Source organism: Tachyglossus aculeatus, chromosome 1, assembly GCF_015852505.1.
Source record: "Tachyglossus aculeatus isolate mTacAcu1 chromosome 1, mTacAcu1.pri, whole genome shotgun sequence".
Lineage (NCBI taxonomy): Eukaryota > Metazoa > Chordata > Mammalia > Monotremata > Tachyglossidae > Tachyglossus > Tachyglossus aculeatus.
This window is the reverse complement of record NC_052066.1, coordinates 153372797-153389670: the sequence shown is the minus strand read 5'-3', so window position 1 is coordinate 153389670 and position 16874 is coordinate 153372797. Positions and strand designations below refer to the sequence as shown.

General features: G+C 42.6%; 1 non-coding gene across 1 annotated transcript; it reads right to left on the bottom strand.

Annotated features, from left to right (window-relative positions):
• Window positions 1-484: 484 nt before the first annotated feature.
• On the bottom strand, window positions 485-622 carry LOC119937585. Its single transcript, XR_005454161.1, has one exon. It is a non-coding gene; the product is annotated as a small nucleolar RNA SNORA7 (small nucleolar RNA).
• Window positions 623-16874: the final 16252 nt, after the last annotated feature.

The window sequence follows — 16874 nt, the reverse complement described above, 5'->3', positions numbered from 1 at the left end:
CGTTAAAACTCCAGTTTAATGTTGTGAAGCTATGCTTTTAATTAATTTAATAGTTAATAAAATATAGTTTAATGATGCTTAATGTTAGAGTACTGCAGGTGAGAGAAACAGTATGGGGTAGTGGAAAGAGCATGGATCTGGGTTCTAATCCTGGCTCTGCCACTTTCCTGCTGCATGACTGTGAGCAAGTTATTTTACTTCTCTCTACCTCAGTTCCCTCATCTGCACAATGGAGATTCAATACTTTTCTCCCTCTTTGTCTTGTCTTATGCTGTCGAGTCGTTTCTCACCCATGGCAACACCACGCACACTTCTCTCCCAGAACGCCCCGCTCTCCATGTGCAATAGTTTTGTTAGTGTACCCATAAAGTTTTCTTGGTAAAAATATGGAAGTGGTTTACCTTGTCACTTTCCGAACATTAAACTCAAGTCTCCGCCCTCGACTCTCTCCCATGCTGCTGCTGCCCAGCATGGGTAAGTTTTGATTTGTAGCAGATTGCCTTCCACTGGCTAGCCACTGACCAAGCTAGGAATGGAATCGATAGGCCTCTGCTTGATTCTCCCTCCCATAGCCGAGACTGGTAGAGTATTGGAAACTCTCCAGGTGCGACTCTGAGAGCAGTCCTCCTTCCTACTTAGACTGTAGGTTCCACTGGAGACCTGATAATAATAATAATAATAATGGCATTTATTAAGTGCTTACTATGTGCAAATAACTGTTCTGAGCATTGGGGAGGTTACAAGGTGATCAGGTTGTCCCATGGGGGGCTCACAGTCTTAATACCCATTTTACAGATGAGAGAACTGAAGCCCAGAGAAGTTAAGTGACTTGCCCAAAGTCACACAGCTGACAATTGGCGGAGTTGGGATTTGAACCCATGACCTCTGACTCCAAAGCCCGTGCTCTTTCCACTGAGCCATGCTGCTTCTCTGATGATGATCTTGTATCTACCCCAGCACTTCGTACAGTTCTTGACACAAAGTAAGCTTCTTCTTCAAATGCCATCAAGTCATTTCCAACCTGTAGTGACTCCATGGGCACACCTTCTTCAGAAAGTCCCATCTTCTGACATTAGGTCATTCTGGTATGTGGATCTATAGATTTTTCTTGGTAAAGATATAGGTGGCAGTAAAAACTTGCGTCTATGTCATTGTCTTTGTTCAACATTTTCAACATGTTCAACATTTGTTCAACATGGAGAAGCAGCATGGCTTGGTGGAAAGAGCATGGGCTTTGGAGTCAGAGGTTGTGGGTTCAAATCCCCACTCCACCACTTGTCGGCTGTGTGACTTTGGGCAAGTCACTTAACTTTTCTGTGCCTCAGTTACCTCATCTGGAAAATGGGGATTAAAACTGTGAGCCCCACGTGGGACAACCTGATCACCTTGTATCCCCCCCAGCACTTAGAACAGTGCTTTGCACATAGTAAGTGCTTAATAAATGCCATTAGTATCATTATTATTATTTTCACCTTTGACTCTTTCCCATACACTGCTGCTCAGAACAGATGAATCAACTTTGATGCTTTGGCCTAGACCTTTCCATTATGGGTAACCCTATATGGCATAGCTCTAAACTTCATCAGTGTATGCAAACTCTTCTGCCAATGGTAAGGTGTCAATTCATAGGAGAGATCGAGTAAGCACATGGCAAAAAACTATCATTATTATTATGATGATGGTATTTGTTAAGCGCTTACCATATGCAAAGCACTGTTCTAAGTCCTGGGGAGGTTACAAGGTGATCAGTTTTTCCCAAAGTGGGCTCACAGTTTTAATCTTCATTTTACAGATGAGGTAACTGAGGCACAGAGAAGTTAAGTGACTTGCCCAGAGTCACACAGCTGACAGTTGGCTAGTAGTTATTAGCTACTCTTGGTTATTAGTAGTACTATATCATGAAGTTCATATTTTTCCAGAGGTTCTGGAATGGATCCCATATGTAAGTTAATGGGACAAAGTTCCTCACCTTTCGTTCATACTTTTGGGAAACCTATCATAGAACCTACCTGTGACACACACATACACTCTGGCTCCAAAACTCCTGTGGAGTTATGAGACTGTTCTTTTAAAGCAGGACTACTTGGGCCACCCATTATGGGTGGGAAAAGTAAAGGATAAATCAAAGACTGGTTGGAAATTTCAGAGTTGCTCATTGGTGGAGTCTATTCATAGCAGGGATATTTATTGGAAAAGTGGCATCTAAGCCCAGCCAGGAACCTTCCAACCCCGGTGTCAAGCCCTACCTCCTACCTAAAGTTTCCTCCCTATTCACATCAGCCAATCCAGAGTTCCTCTTCTCTTTAAAACCCTTCTGAAATCTCCCCTAGTGCAGGAGGCTTTTTATCACTAACTTTCCTTCTCCCCAGGCCTCAACCTCCCTGAAATGATAGCATCTCAGCTTCTTGGCATCACCTTAGTCAGTCAATCATATTTACTGAGTGCTTACTGTGTACAGAGCACTGTACTAAGTGCTTGGGAGAATACAATGTAATGATATTAACAGACACATCCCCTGCCCACAAGGAGCTTACAGTCTAGAGGACTTTCCCACTGGGAGCTTTCCACTTCATTTGTGTAGCACTTTATATAGCCTGCTATCTGAGGAGCGTGCGGTCAGTCTCCTTGTCTGTCTTTTGGATTTCATTCATTCAATCATTTATTGAGCGCTTACTGTGTGCAGAGCACTGTACTAAGTGATTGGAAAGTACAATTCAGCAACAGATAGAGACAATCCCTACCCAACAACGGGCTCACAATCTAGAATACGGGCTCACATGCCGAGTCCGACAGTGGATTTCATGTAAGAGTCTGACAGCACTGACTTGGATGGGGCTTCCTTCCCCTTGGGCTTTTTCCCTGCACCAATCCAGCTTCTGCCCTGAGCTCTGGGAGGCAGAGAGGAGCAGGAGAGAAATGAAGAAAGAAAGAGAGAGAGAGAGAGAGAGAGAGAGAGAGAGAGAGAGAGAGAGAGAGAGAGAGAGAGAGAGAGAGAGAGAGAGGCAGAGAGATGGGGAGGGAGAGATGGGGAGGGAGAGAAGAAGGGAGGGAGAGAGAGGGAAGGAGGAAGAAAGGGAGATTTGGGGAGGGAGAAGGAGGGGGAGGGAGGAAAAGAGAGAGATGTAAAGAAAGTAAAGCTTATAGTGAAACTGGAGAGAAACTGAAGATTAGGAGAGGAAGAAAAGGTCAGCAGCCAGGCGCCTTGGAGGGATAGGAAGAATGTGAAAAGGACCAACACTGCAGGAGCTAAATGATGGAACAGCAGGGAGGAGAAATAGCTCCCAGGAGAAAAAAGAAAAGCAGACTGTGCACTCATTAAACCCCTAAACCTTCGAACAAATAAAGCCTTTCTCCCTCCTCCTGTTCTCACTGGAGGTCCTGCAGAGGCCCTCAGGGAATGCATTTACTCCAGAGTAAATCTTGACAAATTCCTATCAGATAGAAACAAAATACAAATTGGAGGCAGGGGTCTTTCCTTTTTCCTAAGGAGCGGCAGCCCAGCAGTTTCATACTGAATACCCTAGTTTTAATAATAATAATGGTATTTGTTAAGCGCTAGATGCAAAGCACTGTTTTAAGCGCTGGGGGGGGATACAAGATGATCAGGTTGTCCCACGTGGGGCTCACAGTCTTAATCCCCATTTTCCAGATGAGGTAACTGAGGCACAGATAAGTTAAATGACTTGCCCAAAGTCACACAGCTGACAAGTGGCAGAGCCGGGATTAGGACCCATGACCTCTGGCTCCCAAGCCTGTGGTCTTTCCACTGAGCCACGCTGCTTCTCTCTTTTAACAACACATTCTGAAGGATTGTGGATTTAGAGTCTCAAAGCACCAAAACAGTTCCCTCTGAATATGGAAAAAACAATGCTAACAGGTGGGGCAGGGAATGTGTCCGTTTATTGTTATATTGTACTCTCCCAAGCACATAGCGTAGTTCTCTGCACACAGTAAGCATGTCATAAATACAATTGAATGAATGAATATGATTAAATGAGGTCATTTTCCAAGGGGGTAGGAGGTGAGGGGGTTGCCTATAATAAATAAATCAATTAATGGCATTTATTGAGGATTTATGAGTGTTCAGATTTGACATAGATGATAGTATTCCTCAGTCAGACTCCAAGCTCTGTCAGAAGCCACACCTGAGAGCACAATCTGACAGAAAAAGCCCTGTCATAATAATAAAAAACAGTGGAGTCTGTCAAAGGCTTATTATATGCCACATACTATACCAAGTGGAGTCTGTCAAAGGCTTATTATATGCCACATACTATACCAAGTGCTGGAGTCCACAGAAGATAATCAGGTCAGTCCTGCCCCAGATGGGGCTTACATTCTAAGGGGGAGGAAGAACAGGTATTGAATCCCCATTTCACAGATGAGCATACTGAAGAACAGAGAGGTTAAGTGACGTACCCAAAGGCACCCAGCAGACAAATGGAGGAACTAGAATTAGAACTAGCTCCCAGGCCGCTGCTCCTTCCATTAGGCCACAATGCTTTGAGTGTGGTAACACTCAGAAGAGTTTGTTTCATCAGGACATTGTTCCTTGCAGCCTAAAATGCTAGTTGCAAAATCTCCTTTTCACTAAGTTTCAAACGAAGCTACCACTACTGAGTTTGTTTTCACTTTCAAGTCAGTTTTGCTTGGTGCAGATTTGGCCATTTCAGTTTTTCATCTTGGAATTGGGACAATTTCACCAGCCCACAATGTGGTTGATACCCCAAAGGTCTGGATTTCATTTAGATCTTCCTTTCCAACCAGGTGAAAAAGCTAGGAGATTAAATAGGATACGTTATTTCCAAATTGAGAAGCACAAGAAGTAGCGTGGCCTAGTGGACAGAGCATAGGCTTCAGAGTCAGAAGGACTTGGGTTCTAATTCCGGCTCTGTCACTTTTCTGCTATATGACCTTTGACAAATCACTTAACTTTTATGAGCCTAAGTTATTTCATCTGTAAAACAGGGATTAATACTGTGAGCCTTAGGTGGGACAGAGACTGTGTCAAACCTGATTAACTTGAATCTACTCCAGCGCTCAGTATAGCACGTGGCACATAGAAAGTGCTTAATAAGTACCATAAAAAAAATTGAGGTTGAAAAATAAATTAGCCCTGATGCCCTTCCCATGGATAGAGATTGTTGTTAGATTAGATTGCTTTCTGCACACCCATGGGTGGAATGAACCCTGGATGTTGAGGGCTAAGCTTTAACAGTTCTATTTAAGTAAAATCATACACAAAGCACACTGTCAGTTGAAATAATTTCTCCTCACTCAAAACTATTTGTTTATACTATAACAATGATACTATCGAGAAGCAGTGTGGCCTAGCGGAAAGAGCAGAGGCCTGAGAGTCCCAGGATCTGGGATCTAATCCCAGTTCTGTCAATCCCTTGCTGTGTGACTTTGAACAAGCCACTTAACTTCTCTGTGCCTCAGTTTCCTCAACTGTAAAATGGGGATTAAATACCTGTTCTCTCTCTTATGTAGACTGTGAGGCAGCAACTGTGTCTGACCTTCTCCACTGTCAGCATTTGGATAACAAAAATGACCTATTGAAGAATAGAGTTTAACCTATCATGAATTACTTGTTTTGGCGATCATTTCCTTCTCAAGGTTCCATGTGGGACAGAAACTGTGTCTTATTGATTTTACTGTATCCACTCCAATGTGGCCCAGAAGCAGCATGGCCTAGTAGAAAGAGTACAGGCCTGGGAGTCCGAGGACCTGGGTTCTAACCCAGCACCACCACGTACCTGCTGTGCAATTTTGGGCAAGTCACTTAACTTCTCTGTGCCTCAGTTCCCTCATCTGCAAAATGGGAATACAATCCCTGTTCTCCCTTCTACTTAGACTGTGAGCCCCATGTGGGACCTGTTTATCTTGTATCTACCCCAGTGCTCATTATAGTGCTTGAAACTTACTAAACACTGAACAAATACTTTTATTATAGATTATTACTCCAGCACTTAACAAATATTAACAAATACCACCATCATTATTATTCCTTAGGTACTCCTGATGCCTAGCATGCACTTACAGACTTTCATTTTGTTTTTCTCTTCCTGCAGCAGATTGTATTAAACTTAGGCTCTTTTAACCTCACCTCTCTTGCCAACTTGGTCATGAGTTCTGCAATGCAGACATTGGAGTTTGGTTCATTTTTTGGACGGTGACTTAAACTTTTACATTTTGCCATATGACTTAAACTTTTACATTTTGCCATACAACTATATTGTATTAATCATTTGAGAATAATAGTGGATAGAGCAGGAGCCTGGGAGTCAGAAGGACCTGGGTTCTAATCCTGACTCTGCCACTTGCCTGCTGTGTGCCCTCGTACATGTACTTTACTTCTCTGTGCATCGGTTACCTCATCTGTAAAATGGGGATGGAGAATGTGAGTCCCACATGGAACAGGGACTGTGTCCAACCCGATTTGCTTGTAGCCACCCCAGCACTTAGTACAGTGTCTGACATATAGTAAGCACTTAACGAATACCATAATTATTATTATTATTTTTATCCCTCCCTCCAACTTATCCACTCTTTTCTAGCCACCCTTTTTTTCCATTTCACCTCAGCTTGCTCCTCTCAAGCTATGCCTATTCTCCTCTCTCTCTTTCTCTCTCCTCCCACCAGACTCTTGCTCAGCCATGCCTGAAACTCCCTCTTACTTGATATACAGCAGAGGCCTGCCCTCACCATCTTTAAAGCCCTTCTGAAATCACATCTCCTCATTAATTTCTAATCTCCCCATTCATTTCTAATCTCCCCACTTTACATCCCCCAACTCCCACATCAGCGCTTTTACACCACCTAAGCACTCAAGTACTGGAAATTCCCCAAAGTACTTAGTACTTATCTTTATTTCTTCCTCCAGTTGAGACACAAAGAGGAGCCAAGCACTGTGAATAACCAATGCAACAGTGGAACAAAGAACAGTTCTACATGCAGAGATGTGGATGTAGGATTGTGACCCTAGAGATCTAGGTGAATTTTTCTGGATAGCCAAGAAACCCCGGTTTCTTGATGGTGTCAAATCAATCATTTAATCAATCAATGGTACTTATTGAACACTTGCTATATGCAGAGCACTGTACTAAACGCTTGAGAGAGTGCAATACAATAGAGTTGATATACAAGTTCCCTGCACACAGTGAGCTTACAATCTAGAGGAGGTTTTTGGAAAGGACTGTGAAAACAGTAAAACGGTATAATGGCCTTAGTGTTCTCCTCTGGTCCTTTCCTATATATATGCATATCTATCTATCTATCTATCTATCTATCTATCTATCTATATAGCTTTCCCTAGTCCTATAAATGCAGATGCATGTATAGGATATAGGAAATATATATTTATATCTTCATTTTGGTCTGAAGACCCACTGGGATGCAAGTATTGCCCAGTTGACCTCACTTTTCAGAATCTAACCAAAAGAGATGCAGAATCTCTTTCAAAAGAGAAGAGAAGCAGAGAGTTGGAGGATTAGACCCATGACCTTCTAAGTCTCAGGACCCTGCTCTATCCACTAAGCCACGCTGCTTCTCCATAATTACAATATTTGAATACATGCTGCTTCCAAACTTCTGAACATGCCTTTCACTATCTAGAAGGAAGGCTTTCAAGCATAGGAGACCAGTCAATATGTGAAGGCAAGACTGGACAGCCAACAAATACAATTATAATAATATATGATGTGGTATTACTATTTTTATTATTGTTATCATTTTTATTACAATTAAAGCCCTGAAACTTGGCAACTCCCTGGAGCCTGATGGCAAGGAGGGAAGCCAATCCTCAGGAGTCTGAACAAGCTCTAATTTTCCTTATACAGAACCCAAGACAGACATTCATATGAGAATGACTACCTGCTATTTGAATCAATCAATCAATCGTATTTATTGAGCACTTACTGTGTGCAGAGCACTGTACTAAGCGCTTGGAAAGTACAAGTTGGCAACACATAGAGACAGTCCCCACCCAACAGCGGGCTCACGGTCTAGAAGGGGGAGACAGTCTAGAAGGGGGAGACAGTCTAGAAGGGGGAGCATTTGAAGGAGATTAGGCGGTGATTTTAAAAGTTTGCTTTAAGCCAAATGAACCCCACTATCCTCTCTCACAGAAAAATACCTCATCTTTCTCCTCCTTTTCCTTAGGTTCAATATCAGCCTTAATCTTAACCATAATCAAATAGCGTTCTAGGTTTTACCCTCTTTGTAATCTAATTTTAGGGCCTGGTGGCACCATTAAGTTTTCTAGTCTTTTTGGTTGCATACAGTTGCTTGGGAATAAACAGCTTTAGGCACTAATCACTTCTAATAAATCAACCTTACACTATATTTGACTTCTGTTTTTCTAGAGTAGAAAGATAAAGAACTGTGACCTTTCTTCCTTTGGTCTGATCATAGTACCTCTTCTCATCTAGCTGGACAATAAGGAGATTGTTTTTCTTGCCAGGGTAGAAGCTAATTTTATGTAAAGTGAAAAATAAAGCAATATCTTTAAGGATTAGAAAACAAGTAGGAGAAACCTCTTACAAGCACTTGATATTCACTGCACCCTGAATCCCATGACACTTACATACCTATCCTGATTTTCTTCCTCTCCCCTGTCCATAATTTATTTTCATGTCTGTCTGTAGACTAACTCCTTGTAGGTAGGGATTTTGTTCCTGCCAATTCTACTGCATTTAACTTTCCTGAACACTTAGTAAGGGCTCTGCACACAGTAAGTGATCAGTGAACACCATTAATTCATTGATTGATTGATTGATAAAGGTCTTAACATGAAACTCACCTTGGAACTAAACTCCTATCATAGGCACTATCTTAAAATTTGAAGTGTGAGGGTCAACAGGCAGTGTAGATTTTTTTGGAGGATATGAGGAAAGCAAAAAAGCAGTCAAAGAGCTAATAGGCTTGAGAGCCACCCAATTTTCATCATTTTTGCCAATCAATCAATCAATCATATTTATTGAGTGCTTACTGTGTGCAAAGCACTTACTAAACACTTGGGAGAATATGATATAACAGGGTTTTGAAGGTGGGGAGAATGGTGGACTATTGGATATGAAGAGGGGAAGAGTTTTCAGGCCAGAGCGAGGATGTGGACAAGAGGTCTGTGTCAGGATAGATAAGATCAAGAAACAGAGTATAGGTTAGGCAAGGTTAAGTAAGAGGGAGAGACCTGATCCAGTGCCTTAAAGCTGATGATAAAGAGTTTCTGTTTGATGCAGAGATGGATGGGCAACCACTGGAGGTTATTGAGGAGTAAGGAAGCATGGACTGAACAGTTTTTCAGAAAAATGATCTGGGCAGCAGAGAGGGAAGAGGGGACTGGAGAAGGGAAACACAGGAGGCAGGAAGATCAGCCAGGAGGCTGATACAGTAATCAAGGCAGGAAATGATGTGTGTTTTTTTCTGCATGGTAGCACTTAAGATGGAGAGGAATAGGTGGATTTTAGAGAACCAACAGGATTTGGTGACAGATTGAATGTGTGTGTTGAATAAGAGAGTTGCGCTGAGGATAACGCCAAACTTATATGGGCTTGTGAGACCAGGAGGATCATGGTGCTTTCAACAGTGATAGAAACGTCAGAAAAGGGGCTGGGTTTGGGTGGGAAGATGAGAAGTTCTGTCACATCTATTTTGAATATGTGAAGTTTGAGGTGTCAGTAGGACATCCAAGTAGAGATGTGTGTGTGTGCTAAAGAATAAGAAAAGGCAAGTGTGTGCCTGGGATGGTTTGAGCAAAGTTCTTCTAGGAGAAAGGGGGCTGGATTGAATAACTCTTCAAGGAAGGTCTCTGTAGATTTTGAGGGTCAAAGGTAGCTTAGCCTCCTAATGTGATCAATCAATCAATCAATAGTATCTTTAGATTGTTTATTGAGTGCTGAGCACTGTACCTAACCCCTGGGAAAGTACAATACAACAGAGTTGGAAGACACGATCCCTGTCTTCAAGGAGCTAACAGTCTAAGTGGGGAAAACGGCAATGTACGTCTTTCCCCTGGCCAGGAATGCCCTCCCTCCACACATCCACCAAACTAGCTCTCTTCCTCCTTTCAAAGCCCCGCTGAGAGCTCACCTCCTCCAGGAGGCCTTCCCAGACTGAGCCCCCTTTTTCCTCTCCTCCTCCCCATTCCCCTCAACCTACCTCCTTCCCCTCCCCACAGCACTTGTATATATATTTGTACAGATTTATTACTCTATTTTACTTGTACATATTTACTATTCTATTTATTTTGTTAATGATGTGCATATAGCTTTAATTCTATTTGTTCTGACGATTTTGACACCTGTCTACATGTTTTGTTTGGCTGTCTGTCTCCCCCTTCTAGACTGTGAGTCCATTGATGGGTAGGGACTGTCTCTATATGTTGCCGACTTGTACTTCCCAAGTGCTTAGTATAATGCTCTGCACAGACTAAGCGCTCAATAAATACGATTGAATAAATGAATGAATAGGAAATGCGGGAAACAGAAACCACCCATTGAGTGGCTGTAGTCTTTGGCAATAAGGGCTAAAGGGGCAGCAACCCCCAATTATGGCCCTCAGGAATCCCCAGGCACCCACAGCACCCCCCTCAACCATGTAGGAGCCATCTATGGTGGCTTTTCTAAAGATGTTGAGGGGAAAACACCAATCTGGGTCAGAGTGGGTAGGTGAGTACTGAAGGAAATATTGGATTGTGTGTACTTTTGGCTGGGGCTTGGGGAATGGAGGGTGGAAATCCATCTCTTTTCAACTGCCTCAGGGCCTAGCAGAACCCAAATATGGCCCTGGCTGAGAGGGAGAGTGTGTGGAAGTTTGGATGGGAAGCCACCTCCAGTTAATGCTCTGAGTCCTCCTGCGGTAATTCATCCATCCAACTCATCTTCTCATCTTTCTTCCTATGAGGGCAGAGACGAGGAGCTTGGAAACACTTTCAAAGTCATTTCCGAGCCTAGAACACTGAGGCTGGTATTATCTTCCCAGCATAATTGAAATGCAAGCACCCCATTAAGTTTTAAAATATTGATGAGAGAAGGAATTTTCCTTAGTTTAACACCCTCTTGGTCTACATGGACTCTTAATTGCAAGTCTGAGACATGCTGAGATTCCTGTTTCAACTCGTTCTTGTTGAGAGGAAACAGTTCTGCAACTGCAGATAAAATCTTTAGCCTCATAAAGCCATCTACCTGTCCAAGGACATTTGATATTCACCGTAACCCCAGCCCCACAATACTTATGTGTGTATCTTTAAATTATACAAGATAGATCAATTATTCATTCATATTAATGTTCATCTCCCCCTCTAGACTTTAAGGTTGGCATGGACAGGGAAGTTACACTATACTCTCCTAAAAGCTTAGTACAGTGCTCTACGCACAGTAAGCACTGAATGAATACATTGATTGCCTGATTAATTCACCAACTTCTATAGTTGTGGCAGCCTCAGCCATAACTGGGATCCCTGTGCCCACATACATTTTTGAAGCCAGCTCCAAAGATGATTCTCAGAGCACCTCAGTAAGGATTCTGAAGACTCTATTCCACTTTCTCCTAGGCAACAAGAAACAAAAAAAACAACAAATCAAGAACAACCACAAGAACAAAACTCTACACTTTCCCTTTTCCAAAGGTCATGGGTTCTAATCCTTATTCTGCCGCTTGTCTGCTGTGTGACCATGGGCAAGTCACTTCACTTCTCTGGCCTCATTTACCTCATCTGTAAAATGGGGATTGAGATTGTGAGCTCCACTTGGGACAGGGACTGTGTTCAACCTGACTTGTTTTTATAATAATAATAATAATAATAATAATAATAATAATAATAATGATGGCATTTATTAAGCACTTACTATGTGCAAAGCACTGTTCTAAGCACGGGGGAGGTTACAAAGTGATCAGGTTGTCCCACTGGGGGCTCACAGTCTTAATCCCAATTTTACAGATGAGGTAACTGAGGCCCGGAGAAGTGAAGGGACTTGCCCATAGTCACACAGCTGACAATTGGTGGAGCTGGGATTTGAACCCATGACCTCTGACTCCAAAGCCCGGGCTCTTTCCACTGAGCAAGGCTGCTTCTCACGCTGCTTTTATCCACCCCAACTCTTAGTACAGTGCCCAACACATAGTAAGTGCTTAACAAATACCACAATTATTATTACTGTTATTATTATTAACAGATGGGAGCAGGAAGATAGGACAAAGTAAGCAATGAGCGCAATAATGTAATTGGAGGAAGGATTATTTTAGCTGCTGTGGGTTGCGGCACCAGACTCAATTATATTGCTGAGAGGCCAAAGGCGAATCAATCCCCCATTGCTTCATCATCTTTATATTTGTTGAACTGCCACTCAGTGCACAGCACTGCTCCAGGCACTCTGAGAACCATCAAAGAAGAAGACACAAACCTGTCTTTCAGGAATTTCAGGCAGGGCGAACACAGCTTCACAAATGCATGGGTCGAGCAGAGAGTACAAAAAAGGCATGAGCTACTTAGTTCTTTCTGGAGTATATGAACCTGAAAGGAGAAGTAGTTTTTGAGGGGAAGGTTTAATTTAACTCTGAGATAAAGAAGCTATAGTTAAAACAGCTCCTATCACTGCAAACAGCAAACCCGGAAGCACTCCGTGGGCACATTCAAGTGTGTGTACATAATGCGTTTGGGATTTGAGAAGCAGTTTGGCTCAGTGGAAAGAGCCCCGGCTTTGGAGTCAGAGGTCATGGGTTCAAATCCTGGCTCTGCCAACTGTCAGCTGTTAACTTCTCTGTGCCTCAGTTACCTCATCTGTAAAATGGGGATAAAGACTGTGAGCCCCCCATGGGACAACCTGGTCACCTCATAATCTCTCCAGAGCTTAGAACACTCCTTTGTACATAATAAGCACTTAACAAGTACTATTCTTCTTCTTCTTCTTCTTCTTCTTATTATTATTATTATTATTATTATTATTGGGGGGTTACACTTGGTCCATTTCAGCCACACATGCCCACAGATCATCCAACCCACCAATCTCCATGGTGATCCAAGCACTTTACATATCCCATCTTGACTTCTGCATCAGCCCCCTGGCTGACTTCTCTGCTCTCTCTTCTTCCAACCTCTTCCCTCTCCAGTCCACACTACACTCCATTGCCTAGATAATTTTTCTTGAAAATCACTGCATGTACACCTGAAAAACCTCCAAATATTTAAAATACTATTTGTTAAGCACTTACTATGTGAGGCATTGTACTAAGCACTGGGGCACATACAAGCTAATCAGGTCTGACATGGTCATGTCCTACGTAAAGCCCACAGTCTTCATCTCCATTTTAAAGATGAGGTAACAGAAGCATAGAGAAGTTAAGTGGCTTCTCTAAGGTCACACAGTGGACAAGTGGCAGGTTTAGAACTCAGGTTCTGTAACTCCTAGGCCCGTGGTCTTTCCATTAGGCCACGCCCCAGTGGTTGCCCATCCATCTCTGCATTAAACAGAAACTCCTCACCAACAGTTTAAGGGCGAGTGCCTTAATCCCCATTTTACAGATGAGGTAACTGAGGCACAGAGAAGTGAAGTGACTTGCCCAAAGTCACACAGCTGACAAGCTCTGCACATAGATATGAGTATATCAGCTCTCTCTCACTACTATCCTCACTCCTTTCCCACTACTACCCAGCCCAATGGCAACATAAATACCTAGCTAAAGAGAATCAGTATTTTTCTTCTGCTTAGTTAACAGGCCAGAACAGGAAAGCAGGGTACATATAGATAATTTTCAGTGTTATTTTTCTAATCTCTTCAGCCTAAAAGGTATCGTGCTCACATCCTAGAAACCATCATTATTTCTATTAAATAGTTATCATTAATGCTAAATTGAAACAGGCTATAATCACTTTATTCAGGTCAGTCACAATACTTCAGAGGGAGAAGGGAAGTGTTTGGATCAAGGCAGACTGAAGTACTATTTCAAAGTGAAAGAGTGCTGCAAAATGAGCAGCATTAAACTTCAATAGCACAGTCACGGAGGAGTGTTAAAAGAAGAGCAGCATGGCCTAGGGGATAGAGCATGTGTCTGGAAGTCAAAAGGACCTGGGTTCTAATCCTGGCTCTCCTATTTGTCTGCTGCACAACCCTGGGCAAGTCACTTCATTTCTCTGAGCCTCAGTTACCTCATCTGTAAAATGGGGATTAAAACTATGAGCCCCGTGTGGGACAGGGACTGTGTCCAACCTGATTAGCTTGTATCTACCCCAGAGATTACAACAGTGTTTGGCACATAATAAGCAATTAACAAATACCATCACTGTTATTATTATTATTATTATTAAAGAGTGGTATAAGAGGAGCTGGCAATACAAGTGCACCAGGAAAGACACAATGGGACTGACAATTCCTTTGACATTGTATGCCCAAATAGGTTGTCCTTGACTGCACTAATGCATTGCCTTTTGATGTTATGATCTCCCAAGACCCTAATCTAAGCCAGACACCTGAATCCTGATGGCTGTAACCAAATTGATCTGCTGCTACTTATAATAACATTTATTAAGTGCTTACTATGTGCAAAGCACTGTTCTAAGCATTGGGGAGGTTACAAGGTGATCAGGTTGTCCCACGGGGGGCTCATAGTCTTAATCCCCATTTTACAGATGAGGTAACAGAGGCACAGGGAAGTGGAGTGACTTGCCCAAAGTCACACAGCTGACAAGCTCTGCACACAGTAAGCGCTCAATAAATATGATTGAATGAATGAATTGGCAGAGCCGGGATTTGAACCCATGACCTCTGACTCCAAAGCCTGTGCTGTTTCCACTGAGCTTTGCTGCTTCTCTGTTCACTGATCCAGAGACACCACAGTGTTGTGGGGTTTTTTATCCATAGTATTTGTTCAGCACTTACTATATGTCGGGCACTGTACTAAACCCTGGGTTAGATACAAGATAGGTTGGACACAGTCCATGTCCCACATGGACTCACTGCCTTGGCCCCCCTTTTATAGGTGAGTTATCTGAAGCACAGAGAAATTAATTGACTAACTCGAGGTTACACAGCAGACAAACAAGGAAGCAATGTGGCTTAGTGAAAAAAGCACAGGTTTAGGAGTTACAGGATCTGGGATCTACTCTAATCTAATCTCTGCTACTTGTCTATTGCATGACCTTGGGCAAGTCACTTGACTTCTCTGTGCTTCAGTTTCCTCATCCCCCAATACCCTAAGACACTAAGACACTATTAGTGTCTGTCTCCTGCTCTAGACTTTAAGCTCGTTGTGGGCAGGGATTGTGTCTGCTAATTCTGTTGTATTGAACTCTCCCAAATGCTTAGTACAGTGCTCTGCACACAGAAAGCACTCAATAAATACAATTGGCTGACTGACTGTGTGGGACAGGAACTCTGATGCCTGGCACATAGTAATTGCTTAATAAATACCATTTTAAAAAAAGGTGGTGAAGCCAAGTCCTTTGATGCTCAGGATAGTGCTCTTTCCACTAGGCTTTGCAGCTTCACAGCCATAAGAAGAACCAGGATCAGGTAAGGGCCAAAATCACCATAATTTTACTTCTGCTGGGTCAGTCATTAGAGGGCAGAGGCACTGCACACGTCACGGCTACACTGAAGTCATATTAACAGCACAGTAGGCAGCTGGAAATGAATAATTTCAGAAGCTCCAGAAAACATAATTCCCTCTCTTCCAAGGGTATAGTGAGTGGGAAGGTAGAGGAAATTAAAGAAGGCCCAGTATGCTCTTTGTGGCTAGTAAGTGTGGTACTAAGGAAATGTAGGCAAATGTTTCAATTCTCAACTTTCTGTTAGTCAGTCATATTTGCTGAGAGCTTACTGTGTTCAGGGCACTAAGACAGTGCCTGGAGCGTAGTAAGTGCATTATCCTCGACTCCTCTCTCATTCAACCCACGTATTCAATCCATCACTAAATCCTGTCAGTTTCACCTTCCAGGATGTTCTGGAGACAAGAAGCAACCAGCGCTTTGGGAGAGTACAATATAACAATAAACAGGCACATTCCCTGCCCACTGTGAGCTTACAGTCTAGAGCAGGGGAGACAGACATTAATATAAATAAATAAATTACAGATGTGTACATAAGTGCTGTGGGGCTGGGAAGGGGGGATGAATAAAGGGAGCAAGTCAGGGTGACGCAGAAGGGAGTGGGAGAAGAGGAAGGAGGGCTTAGTCAGGGAAGGCCTCTTGGAGAAGATGTGCCTTCAATAAGACTCTGAAAGAGGAAGAGGGATAATTTCTGGAATACTACAGGAGCTCCAAACCTGTCAAGCATCTTTTCCTTTTATTGGGAAGGTCTAATTTTAGATTACAAAACACTCATATATTTAGAACATAGAAAACACAGGTATCCAATTATTTTTAACCACTATTGCGACAGAAGAAGTCACTGCTTTGTGAAGGCATACCTAAAAGACAAAAGCAAAGCATTAACTGCTAGAGAAAATGCAATTGCTCTTCTGTTGCAGGTACTTTATCCTATTTAGACTTGTTGACTTGCTATCATTTAGCACTTATGAAGAAGCAGTGTAACCTAGTGGAAAGAACATGGGCCTCCCCAAGTGAGAGGACCTGGGTTCTAAGCCTAGCTCTATCATTTGTCTGCTGTATGACCTTGGACAAGTCACTTTACTTCTCTGTGCCTCATTTACCTCATCTGCAAAATTGGAATTAAGACCATGAGTACCATGTGGGATATGGACTGTGTCCACCCTAATTATCTCGTAACTACTCCAGGGCTTAGTATAGTGCCTGGCACATAGTAAACACTTAGGAAATACCATAAAGAAATGTATAGGACAATTACTATTCATGATTCTATAAGGTTTCCTTTCCTTAGCTGTGAGGAAAAAGTTGTGGTACCATTATCTTTGATGGT